General features: G+C 40.6%; 1 pseudogene; it reads right to left on the minus strand.

The window, feature by feature from the left end:
• Nucleotides 1-1,314: 1,314 nt before the first annotated feature.
• LOC147718848 (small ribosomal subunit protein eS17 pseudogene) lies at nucleotides 1,315-1,720 on the minus strand (annotated as a pseudogene).
• Nucleotides 1,721-14,113: the final 12,393 nt, after the last annotated feature.

Raw genomic sequence — 14,113 nt, forward strand, 5'->3', positions numbered from 1 at the left:
CGGGGCACAGGTTCAAGCAGTGAGTACTTTCATTGCCGGGAATTGTGTCAGGGGGAGGAAGGGGGAATATCATCGGCCATCGTCTCTGCTGGTCACCTGTTTAAGGTTAGTGGCGTTTTGTTTGTTCTTGTGCCGCTTACAATCCCGACACCAGTTAACCTAAGGTGATTGCTTGGGTAAATATGAAAATAAGGGGTTTGAACATGTTCGTAGATGAACACCATGTAAATATTGATTAAAATTCCAAATAGTCCCATTCATGATGAGATGTTTATTTGTAGGTTCTCAATATGATGATACTGGTGGCTAATATATCATATAGGCAGGAATTGCTTTAGATTGTTATATAGGCAGTGCAAGAATTGTTATTATCAAATGTATTTATTTCCAAAAAATGGTTAGTTATTATCCTTTTTTTTTTTACTTTCTACAGCCCTGATGAAACGCGTAGGCTGTATTTGATCATCATTTGTACTGTGGCTGTTTTTGATCATCAGTTGAACTGTATGGATAATTATTGAAACAACATTGAAGATATCACTTGAAGTGTGAAAGTTTTGCTCATCAGTTGAACTGTATGGATAATTATTGAAACTTCATTGAAGATATCACTTGAAGTGTGAAAATAAAAAAGAAAGAAGAAACAAGCCTGCAGTAAAGAGTTTTTGCTGTTGGACTGATGTTGTCTACAAGAGACTATTGAATCATTACATTGATGAAATAAGATACTCCTTAGGTTATGTTTATAATTCTTATTGTTAGTGGCTTTCATGGTGGGCCATTCCAGGTTGAGTATCTGAACAATTGTTATTAAACAGTGCAAGGTATTTTGATTTCTCACAGTGTATTAAGTAGATGACTCTCATCGTGTAGTGTTGTTTTTATTTTTTATATTGTATCATTTTGGTTGTCCTATAAAATTTCTACATTGATTAATACATTTTTTTGTTTTTATGTGTTAGTTTTATTTTCTAAATTAATAGAATATTTTTCTTATAGACTGACGTTTTAAAACAATTATTCTAATGTGTAATAAAAAATTGTTGATGTTATATGCATATAGTGTGAGGTTTTGTTCTATTTTAGTTGTGAGTATTTCGGTAGGTTGCTATTTTCTAATAGCGATTTAGCTATCATTTCTATGGAGTTAACTCATTTGTTAGTCAAATATTGTGTGATCATGAATTATAACATTTTGTACATTTCCATGGTTTGTTTATTTATTTGATTTGCTGACTGTTCTATTTTTAGGTGTTGGTTGCTTTGTTGTTTTTGGAGGCCTTCTATTCTAAACACTATGATAAAAAGATGGTTTTAAATAGCTCCTCTGGGCTGTTTAAAGTTCAACCCAACAGTTGGCTGTGGACCTGCAGATTGGCTAGACCAACATAATCCATCAGACTGAGCATTCCCTTGGTTTCAGGGTTGACTTAAATGATTTCCTAGTCATGGGCAGAGACCTCGAGACACAGTTATCCCCTCTTTCTCTTTCCTCCTCCTGCAGTTTGAAGGAGATGCCTCTGACCAGACTCATCTGAACATGCTTCATCAAATGGGTAACATACCCTGCAATTTTGCAGTGGAGATTCTTGCTGGGGATGGTGGCAATTTCCTTGCACACTCGTTTGTTGGTGTGAAAGTCATTGCCCAGCTGGGTATAATACTTCACAATATAGACCCGGCCAGCCTTTTTCACAGTTTTAGTCTGCATGCATCCCATGCTGGACAAAGCTAGAAGTAGGATGGCATATGTGTACAGAGCAGTGCAGTCTGCTAAACAAAGTGTATTCAAAGCAGTCCATTATTGGACATCATTTGTATTAATTTATTTTGATAAAATGATGACTCCATTATGATGTTTTAGTATGATGTATATTCTATACCATGTGCAGATGTTTAAAAAGGCTTTGGTTAAAGAAGAAATAATTGCCCTGAATGGCTGTGTGTGGGTACAGTATAGTTATTATTATTATTATTATAGTATTATTGCCTTGCGGAAGTCTATTATAATGTTATGTGAAGAGTGGTTCATAGTTTTCACTTTGATGTTGTTTAAATGTTCATCATATGTTTCATTTTTGTTCTCAAGGAGCAGCACATGAATGAGTGTTATGCTAGTGTTATGATATTCTCACTGTATGGTGTGCATCTGTGTGAATGTCAGAGCGCACATTTTTCAAAGTTCCACCCATCATCCAAGTTTTATATCGAATTAGGGCCCTATTTAGAAGTTGGCAGATGGGATACTCTAGCACAACAGTGACAGATATCCCATCCACTGAAATATAAATTCCATTGGATGTAATGCCATTTATATATTGGCAGATGGGATATTTGGAGTAACCCATCTGCAGTGTTCTAAACAGGCTAATTCTGGGCGACCTCAATCTACACTGGAATGAATTAAACAATCTGCTAATCCAGAACCTGAATGAGCTGCTACACAACAAGAACCTTACCCAACACTGCATAGAGGAAACTCACAAGAAAGGAGCAATTCTAGATGCCATTATCGCCAAACGTGACACAATTACGTTAAACCACACCCTGCCCATGGATCAGATCACCACTTACTTACTCCTCTTCCACCTCACTCAACGGAGCACTCTCCAACCCAAAACCAAAGACCCTCCCAAATGGACCAGAAATCTTACTCAGATCAACGTGACTGACATTGAGGAACAGGCTAACTCTCTCCTCACCTCCTCCACTGATGATCTATCCACCATTGAACTCACTGCCCATTGCAACACAACCTTGACATCCATTCTAGATCACTTATCCCCACTGAAACAAAAAAAAAACAGGAACATCCCATCTAGATCCTGGTTCAACATGGACATCAATAATGAAAGTCGACAACTTAGAGCTACAGAAAGACTATGGAGGAGCAACCCCTCTGCAAGCCTACCCAAACAACTCAAAGCAGCCCAAAGGAAGTACAAAAAATGCATCAGCAGCGAGAAATTCACCTTTTTCTGCTCTGCCCTGGACAACGCAAAAAATAGGCCCAACAAACTGCTTAAAATCATCAAGCAACAAACCTCCAAGCCCCTCGAATCCTCAATGTAGGGCTCCAAGAATTGTGCGAAAACTTTGCCGTCTTCTTCGAAGAGAAAATCAACAAGGTTGAGCTCTCACTAGACATCAACACCAACCCTGCTTGCAAAAGCTTGCCCCTAGTGACAAAAGACAGAACGTGCATGCCTCCCATAAAAACATGAAAGTCCTTCGACCCCCTCCCAGAATCTGAGATCCTCAAGCTGATATCCACCTCCAATCCTGCCTCCCACATTCCTTGAGCCCATTCCCACCATTCTGACCAAAAACCTGAAACCCCATAGCACCTTTCTGGTGCAGAATCATAAACAGCTCCCTGGAAACTGGCATCATACCTGAAAGCCTTAAAGTTGGCCAAGTCACGCCACTGCTTAAAAAAGCAGGCTTCGACTCCAAGTGCCAGGATAACTTCAGACCCATCTCCAATCTCCCCCTCCTATCCAAAATCCTTGGAAAATGCATCTTCTTGCAACTGACTCAGCACATGGACAACATCAACCTTCCAGACACCCACCAATCGGGGTTCAGAAAAGGCGATAGCACCAAGACCATGATTTTCAACATCACAGACAATATCCCCAAATCCCTTGATACCGATCAATGCTGCCTACTCATTCTCTTGGACCTATTGGCAGCCTTTGACACAGTCGATTACCAACTACTCATCAAGGCTCTACATGAAAGTGTAGGTGCTGATGAGGTGGTCCTACACTGGTTCTTCTCCGTCGTACACAGCCGCACGCAAAGGATAAAAATCAGAAACTTTTCTTCCGACCTAAACCCCATCAGTAGAGGTGTACCCCAAGGCTCAGTGCTCTCACCACAACTGTTCAACATATACCTGGTACACCTCACCACTATTCTTAAAAATGCCAAAATCCCTTTGCAACTATATGCGAATGACACCCAGATCTATCTAGAAACCTCCTCCTTAGATGACATCCACAGGCTAAATGACACTCTTAAATAAATCCAACATTGGCTACCATTAAATACCTTAAAACTCAATCAAGACAAAACTGAGATCCTCTTCATCTCCAACAAAAAAGAGAACCCTAAAATTGCAGAATAGCTAAAAGTGATATAGTCTCTCAATGGGAATCTCACTCTGCCCAACTCCCTAAAATCACTAGGAATCACTCTAGACCCAAACCTCGACATGGCCAAACACATAAAAAACTCTGCCAAGAGTACCTTCCTCAATCTGAAGCTACTCAACAAAATTAAACCATTCATCCCTACCTAAGACCTCAAACAAGCCAATCACTCACTGGTACTTTCCAGACTTGACTATGGGAATGCAACCCTCACTGGTACTACAAAACGCAGCCAGAATGGTCACTGGAAGTAAGAAATACGAGCACATCTCTCCAGCACTCAGAGAACTAAAATGGCTCCTAGTCAAACTGCGTGCCAGCATCAGAACTGCCTACCTCACGCACAAAGCACTACATACAAGGAAACCTGGCTACTTGGTTGCCAAACTCAAGTGGGCTGGTCAGACTAGAAACCTCAGGAGCTCAAATACCTTACTTCTCATCCCTATGAAAACACGCAAACAAAAAATGCTGCATGATCCTTCTCCGGAAATGTGCCTAAAATCTGGAACTCAATCCCAGCAGATATCAAAACTATCTCGTCCTTCGCAAAATGTAAAAAACACCTGAAATTCCTTTTCCTCAACAGCACCCTCCCGAAAGGATAGCCAACGCCTCAGTGCTTAGCCCTACTTGCCGTTGCTCCCTGACATTGTATCACTAAGACTTACCTCCTACCTGCTCTCTGACCACCTCCTAATCCTCCCCCCCAGGATTCATCCATAGACAAAGTGCACTAATCAAGGTTGTCTCAGGTCTCACGTACTACCTCAATACAGCACAGCACACTTGGACTTCCCTATCCTATTATGTATAACACTGCTTTCTAACCTCCTCCTGTTCCTCCCCCCATTAAAGGTTCATCCCAAGACAAAGTGCACCAATTGAGGTTATCTCAGGACTCAAGTACTACCTCAATACTGCAGAGCACACTCGGACCTCCGAACCTATATGTATATAACTGCTCTACTATATGATTCTTGCGAGTAACTGCTGTGGTTCAACCTAAGACAACGTGCACAATCAAGGCGAACTCAGGAGACACGTACTACCTCAATACTGCACAGCGCACTTGGAGTTTCGAACCAATATGTATAACAAGATAATAGGTTCTATTATTTGACTCTTGCTTTTAAAACTGCTGTAAAGGGCTCCAATACCCCTGGTTCCAGCCAGCGCTATATATATAAAACACCTTATAAAAAAATATATATATATATGTATCCTATTTATTGTGTCACGCTATAGATTTTTGGCAGCCTCTCACATTTATAGTTTAAACTTTTTTATTTTATTTAATTTTAATGTGTGATGCTATATCTATTTTGGTGTAGTAATGTTCATTTTTATAAAATGTGTATTCTTAGTCGTAAATGCATGGTGAATAAATATTTTATATATGTGAATTTATTATTTTTTGTACACCTTATTTATTATAAGTGTATGATGTAATCATTTGTTTAACGATATTTTTGCACAAGATATTGTGAGTTTCAGTATTTTTTATGTTGTCTATATATTTAAGGAGAACACAATATTTTCTATTTTGATATTTGTGTGTTCCATATTGTTAGAATTTGATATTTTTGACTGCAATATTTTTGATGCTGATATTTGAGTTATTTTTGTTAAGTACAGGATGTTATTATATTTGTATTTGATATTAATATGGTGCTATTTTGGTGAATCACTATTGCTTTCTACAATATTCTCTCATGGAACTGCCTCAGCAGTGCTCTACCTCGCCCTGAACTTCAGGCTACAGCAGTCAGTGTTCCAGGAGACCTGATTACCTTATACCTCTGGCCCAAAGAAAGAACATGCAGTAAACCCATCAGATAATCTGTGTTGCTGGAACTGAACCCAGCAGCATTGGAGCAGAGGTATAAGAGGCACGACTATTGGTTGTAACTTTACCTAAACACATACACACAGAGACAAGCACACATACATGTTTGTACATGGAAAGAAACACCTAGCCTCATTTGCGGAAAATGCAGCTTAGTCTAAACATATAAGCTGCACTAAAATGACTTATGCTACCATTTAACCTATATACATAATTCTGTTCACAGATATAAAGCAATCATATATGGGTCAGAATAGTAATACAACTAAATAATTTTAAGACAGATTTGATGGGACAAATTGACTTCTCACAATAATTAATATGCTCAGCCTCATGTGGCTCTACAGGCACTGTGCTATGCTCTATTTTACATTCGTCAAAACATGTGAGTTTTGCTTTCAATACAAACATGTCTAATAAATGAAGAATTACCTTAAAATATTTGGATTTTTTAAAGTTTACAATAAAAAATTCACAAATAGCATGCATATATGGACTACAATAGTATTTACAGAATGTAATATTTTCTATAGGTGCATGTTGCTGACAGTTATACTTGACAGCCTTGGGTCTGCCTCCAACATTTTTGCCTCCCTTTGCCACTTTTCTGACCTCATTTGGGCTGGCATCCATGATGGACAACATAATAGCACTGTCCTATTTGTCGCGGAAAGCTACCCTGGCTGACCAGCTACCTTTATTCTGCTGCTTCGTGGACTACAGCGCAGCCTTCGACAGAGTCAACCGAGGGACGCTGTGGAACAAACTAAATTCCTGGGGAATACCACCTCCTCTTCTCTCAGCCTTGATATCCTTGCACCACAATACCTGAATCAGGATTAAAACTAGCGCACAAACATTATCCCAAAAAATTGCAACCGAAAACGACCTAAAACAAGGCTGTGTACTTGCCCCGCTACTATTCAACCTTTACACAGCTGATCTACCAAAGGAACTGGCAGATGCAGCCCTGGCTGCCCCAAAACTGGGAGGGCTGCACCTACAGACAATGCAATACGCGACGACATCATCATCATGGACCATACGAAAATAGGATTGCAAAGATCGCTCACTGCTCTCAACAAATATAATACAAAGAACCATCTTGTGATGAACAAATCCAAAACCAAAAAGAACATTTTTACCTGGAGAGCAGGGGGATCACAAATAGCGACCTGTACCAGCTACAACTACTTAGGAGTTTGGTTCAACGCTAGGGAAAACCAAGCAGCACACCTTAGATACCTAAGGCTCAAGGGTATGGGGATCATTCATAGCCTGAGGCGTTTGAATCGTCATTTGCACAGCCCTTCAGCTGAACCAATCCTAAGGGTGCTACGGGCTAAACTACTACCTGCAGTGACCTACGGCCATTTGGCCTTTCCCGGGAAGACGTATTTCTGGAAAATCTACAAATCAAAGCTTATAAGAAAATCTTTTCCGTCCTGCAGCACACGAGGAGGCCGAGGTTGAGACTCGAGCTGGGCCTGACATGAGCAAACCTCTATTGCCTGGGTGACCTAATCAAATACTACATACACACCTTACGAGCACCAGGACAGTCCCTGAAAGAGCAACTACAAGCTGCGTTTAAGGACGAACACTCCCTTTGGCATAAACAGCTGCACCTCGCTATCTCCACATTAAAGATCGAACCAACCTCTCTCACTAACCCAACTATCCCTCTGTCAACGTGAAAAAAACAAAAACAAAACAAACCATTCTAGTTTCATTTCAGACTGACGTTGCCGGGCTATCTAAAAACGAACTTTTTACCACCTTGAATGAATCATATATCAAGGGGACACCTCAACTATATTTTAACTATTCCCTCAACCCCCAGACTCGTAACAAAATATTACACATGAGTCTCCTAGCCCTACTAATCTTTGACTTTAACCCACAGTGGGCTTGGTGGAATGAGCAGCCCATTTGCAGGTTTTGCAATTACATACATGAGTCCTGGCTCCACCTGCTTTGCTGCTGCCCATTCTTTGCTACCGATCGACGCCGCCTACTAATCCCTGTCCTCCGGGAACAATCACTGAGACAATGTAGGGAAGCATTGACTTTCTGTTTTAGCAACAATTCAGCTCAGGCCCTAGCAAGAGCTGGGAAGTTCGTTAATATTATTTTAACCGCACTGCATAAACACTTAGCACTAAGAATTTGATCATGATTTTATACATTTTAAAATTTTACTCTAACATGCATTGCTATGTTTGTACATTACGGTTTTTATTGACTGTATAATAAAGAGAGAGACTCTGCACCCTTTACCACTACCAACCAGTGTTAAAGTGCTTGTGCTCTCTCCCCTAACATGCGAATATTGTATCATACCCAATTGGCATATTGAATTCACTCATATGTTCCTAGTAAAGTGCACTACATGTGCTCAGGGCTTGAAGCTTAAATACCAGTAAGAAGGCATGCAGACCTGCTTGTGCCACCTACTTAAGTAGCCCTCTAATCATGTCTCAGGTCTGCCATTGCAGAGCATTTGTGTGCAGTACACACTGGAATTTTTACCTGGCAAAATAAACCTGTTGCCATGCCCAAACCTTCAATTTTTATACATATATGTCACCCCTAGGGTAGGTCCTGGACAACTCAGGGTGCAATATATTTGAAAAGCAGGACATGCACTTTTAAGTTTTACATGCCAAGGCATATAACTGATTTATGTTTGATGTCTCTAGAATCCTAATTTAACATTCAAACTTATGGTGAAGTTGGATGAAAAAAACTACAATTCTGAAAATGCCACATTTAGGAAGTTGGCATCTTCCTGCTTTAGCCATTTGGTGCCTGTAGTCTGTCTCTGATCACATCACTGGGTGTCCACAGCAGGGTGAGAGAGAGTATCTGAGAACAGGCTCACTTACACCTTATCAGGCTGTGTCCTATCCACACACAAAGGAGTACATACCCCCGTAATGTGTATAGAGCAGGGCAGGAAGAGGGAACCTCTGTGCACTTCAAAGTAATATCTTTGAAGTCTCCCCTACTTCAAAGGCACCAGTGAGTATATGTACTGGACCTCAGCTACCGCTACTTCAGCAAACCTCTGGACCTGTGGATACTCTGCAAAGATGAAGGACTGCTGTGCTGCTTAGGAACTGCAACTCTGCTGGAGTACTGCCTTGCTGATCTGCTTCCATCTGCCCTCTTCCTGGGTGAGAGGACTGGACCTCTTGACCCCGGACGCCAGAATGACTTCAAGGGCTAGCTTGCTAACCTCCTGATATGAAGCCTGAATAAATTAACAGGCTTCCAAACCTTGCACCTAGACTCTGCCACTTGTGAGTCCACCATGTCAAGTGGTGCCACCCCAGTCCTGGACCCTTGGAAGTGGCCCTAAGTTGATTGCCAGAGGAACTAACGCATCTTCTGTACTGAGGCGCCCATCCCAGAGCAGAACCTATGCATCACCGTTGATGTGTGGATTGTACCCTTCGCAAAAGACTTGCATCCCTGCCGCAACCAGCATCTAGAACTGACACACCACCTTAGAAACCAACATTCTGCAAACCTTTCCCTGGCGCAGCTGCTCCGCAGAACTCTGCACTGCAGCTTCACCACTTATTGAGGCAGATGCATAGCCTCAGCTGCGCATCACGTCCCTGACACTGAACTTCACATCACAAGTCTGGTCGATGGGATCCTTGATGTTAATGCATCACAACCTCACATCATAGCCTTGCTGCATCTTGAAATTGATGCATCACTTGGGCTGCACAATTCTTTGTCAATGCAGATCCACCCAATGCTCTGCAACCAGGAAAAGTTAAAGGCAGGTTCATATTATAATTTCATGTGGTCCCTCATGCAAAGCAAATCAGTATATCGAATGGTTCCTTACAATTGTAACATCATTGATTTGCAGTATATACTGCATTTAAATGGCAAGTAACTAAGGACTGGTTGTGGTTTCTGCAAGCAATGTTTAAAAAGGAATTATTTACATGATGACTTTATTGCAAATTGATTGTGAGCTAAATTTCAATTAGCATGATAACATACTTACAGCTTTCTGTAAAGCAATAAATGTGTCTAAATTACAGAACATTTTTCCTTGACAGTAAAAACCATTTGCCCCCAAGCCCTCCCCTATTTTTCCAAGGCCATTCTCTTGCACTAAGATTTCTTTTCATGATCTATTTTCTTCCCATTTAAATCATTGACAAATGTTGCCAAGTGTCCAACACATGACAGAATTGCAAGTGCGTGTCTTTCTTTACCAGTTATATACTATTAACTGGATGGTTGCAGCAAAACAAATGTTTAAGCAAAAAATGGTATGACGGCCTCAAGGGAGAAGTATGAATCTTATTTTTTGCTTAGCGACTACACCATTCAATAGTGAAGGTATATGTGTTCAAGTTACCACATTTTGATAGAGTGCAGACAATGGTAGATAGATAAAGGTTATAGATTGAAATAATGGCCCAATATTTGTAGCTAGTGGGTAGTGACAAATAAGCATTGAATCAAAAATTAAATTGAAAAATTGAAGAGGTGTAAATCTCGACTATTTCTGCTATTTCAAGGAAATGCTATTCGGGAATGATATGAAGTGTTTGTTTTGCCTGATAAATAGTTAGAATTAGTTGTTAATCTTTTGTGACATTGAAGGAGAAGAGAGGTACAGATAACTCCAACCAGTTGCTACACACTACTGTGGAGGCTCACGATAAAAAAATGTCTATGGGAAACAATAGTTTTGATGTATTTTGGCCTAATCTTCAAATGCATTGGCAAGTTGTACACTAGGATGCTAGCCAATTATTGATATACAACAACTGACTGCATTTGTTTGGTCAGCCACTACATTAGATATAACATAGATCTATACTCTGAAGTCCTTACTCCATTAAACTGATGCCTCTAAAAATATTGAGTTGACAAGTTGTAAAGTGCCTATTTTCTCCTGCTTGTCACTGGCTCGACCAGTACTGAGGGTGTGTTAAGTTATTTCCTGTTTGGTTTCCATCAGGTTATAAACGCTCTAGCTACATCCCTATCCAAAAGATTATTCAGTGGTGAATAACACGATTTCACATTGAGTTATCCTGATGAAAACCTGCAGTGGTGAAGTTTTTAAGCAGTTATCAAATTATAATTTTTTTTTACTGGATGTGTTTAAGGTGAAGCCCTTTAAAGGTCCCGCTCTGGTCCCTTTGTCACATCGGAGCTTGGATTTCTCCACGGAGAAATGCTGAAGGCAGTAGCTGGAGAGGCCTTCATGAATCCAAATACGATCTTAATGAAGTCCTGCTGAAACAGATTTGCTGCTTTGAAAAAATCTTTAGGACTAAGAAGGATGAATTATCAGCCCAGTGGTAGAAAATCTGGTCACACTGGCTTGGCAGGTTGGTCACTGTCCTGTAGAGGTCTTGACAGTCAAAACGTTTCTGATTGTCAAGTTGTCAGGGTTGGTAAACGTGCAGCCAGATAAAACCAAATGTTCTAAGACTTAAGGAATAGCACTTGGGGGTCAGTATTCACTCCAGCAGAGCTCACCAGCAGAGTCCAGAGCAGGTGCAGTTGGATCTGGTCAGCTGGAAATCTTCGTGAAAGGTATCTTGCAGGGGTTTGTGTTTATGTAACTTGAGCAGAAAGTCTGCCTGGAGACGCTTGAGAACCACTTCTTTGCCATGGATATAAGAGAGAGCAGGTATAGTCCTTCAGTTCTCTTCACAGGTCGAAGAGCGCAGGTTCAGTCCTCATATGACCTTCCACAGGTCCATTGATGCTCTGAGGAGAGAATCACTGATGCTATATTTATGCCTGTTGCCTGTTTGTGGGTTGGGGTAACTACTTATTTCTCCTCAGCCAATGGGGTACAAATTCCCAGAAGTTACCCTTCCTACTTTTTCAGAATTTCCAGTATGTCTTACTGCAAACAATCCCACAATGACCCTCTCTGCCTACATGCTAGATGGCAAACCCTTCTCCCCTTGTGCAGAGCCTGTGTGCCCACAGCATAATGTGTGGATTGGGAAATGAACAACCCATCCTCAGTGATCCTTAGTGATCACTTGGAGCGAGTTCTGGAACAGCTCTCTCTCTCTCTCTCCACTGGAATTGATGCCTGCCTGACTGGGAAAATAAAGAAAGGGGCCTGTCAAGTGCCATGTGGCATCTGTCCATTACAAGTAAGGCCTCTTTGAAGTAAATTAAGTTGTCGAGTGATGCAAACAGGTAATTGTGCCAGAAGAATTGAAAACACCTCCCCAAACCCAGGCCTTTGCCTCTGTTCCAGGGAGACATTTTCACTGCTATGTCAGGGTGTGAGCACTCAGAGGGCTTTAGCTGGATGCTAATACAAGTTTAATGTCCTACGGCATTAGGCATGAAAAAGGTCACTTTCTAAAAGTAATATTTCCTTGAAATATATTAACAATCTGACATCACCAGGCTTTTAATAAATATTACAGATTCAAAGAATTACATTCCTTGTTTGTTTCCCAGATGAAGATAGCATTATTAAATGGAATTTGTATACCAGTGTTTCTCTAAGGAACAGCCAGCTTTGCACCAGTGAAAACAACTTTTAGATGCCAGTTACTGTAAGAACATGTTTAACAATAACTTTTTACACAGCTTCATTTTAAATACAAATATTATCAGAAACAGTGGCTCCTGTGGAATAATACAGAGAATCTATACTGGTAAGTAATTGCACAATCACAATGGAAAGCGTTAGAGTGATGTCACAGGGAGAAAGGATTAAGTTCACTCTTTTTACACTTTATCACAGTTTGTGTTTTATTTTATATATTTGTTAAACAATATATACAGAAGAAATAGGAATAGTTGTGCAGAGAGTCCCCTGTGAAAACTGGAACATAAAACATGGTGACATATTAGTAACAGTGGTGTTCGGTTTCCAAAATATTGTAAAGTCAAACATTAAAGACTGTACAGACAATACCACGCAACTATGTACAATGATACGTGCCGTTTATATGGTTCGCTTTAGTGCTTTGTCGACTACGTTTCGACCCTGTGTGTAATGTAGGGTCTCTTCATGACCTAAGGGCATTGGGACATCTATAAAAAGAAGAATAATGTCAGTGTGAGACCAATAAAGTGGCACTGATGCTTTAGTTGGAGAGCAAGTAAAAAAGACATATCAAATTAGAGAGGGACAAGGAAAGTCATGAGTCACAACAAAGTAGGTAACACCCAATATGCTTTTCCCATTTGGGGTGAGGGTTGGGGGAGCCTGCAATTGGTGAATGACTCAGCTTGATTAATTAGTCATGGCGTGATAGGGGTGGGATCACAAATCGGTGTGTGTAAAAAGGTCGGAACTGTGTAAGAGATGGGGGTAAGAAACTATTAGGACTTGTGCAAAAGTACGTTACTCATGCGTTTACCTGTAGGAAAGGTGCTTACCAGATTACTAATACAGCACGTGAACATAAGCATGCAGTGACCAGTCAATGCAGGAGCGCCGACTTATATCTCTTTAAAAATACCCAACAGCTTAGTCAAAGTGGGCAAATGGATAATCAATACCAGTGGATATTCGTAGCGTGTGACAGTTGTAAGAGAATCCATAAGACAGCATGAGTTCTTTAATAAATAAATCCTTTAACATAACAGGAATCTGGGTTTTAGAGATAATGAAGTGTGCAATGGACAATTGAGCCGTGTAGGATGGTGATTTTCACCTATTGCTGAGAGGAGTTCCTGAACGCATGGCAATCCACGCATATCAGCACAATAGCGTATGTCTGTCTGCTGAGGCTGAAATTACACTGAGCGGGCAGAGACTTGGACGTTAAGTACCATCCTGTCCAGCCAAAACCACTTGACCCGCAGGCATCACTCGTGATTGCCGCTCAGCGGTTTCATCGGGTTATCAGTGCCCACAGAAAAAAATGGAAGAAAGGTCAGATGGTTAAAAAGAAGAACAGAGCGAGGAAAAAATGGAAATGAAACTGTACGAAACGTAGTGTGAGATGGTTTTTAGGCAATTATGAATTGCAAAAGGACACAATTAAATGTCATACTATTGGCGCATGAGTTTTATAAAGCGCAGTGCTGTCTACAGATATGAAAGGTTGGCAGACATATCCTTTGTGTGGGAAAT

This window comes from Lissotriton vulgaris, chromosome 4_1, assembly GCF_964263255.1.
Source record: "Lissotriton vulgaris chromosome 4_1, aLisVul1.2, whole genome shotgun sequence".
Taxonomy (NCBI): Eukaryota; Metazoa; Chordata; class Amphibia; order Caudata; family Salamandridae; genus Lissotriton; species Lissotriton vulgaris.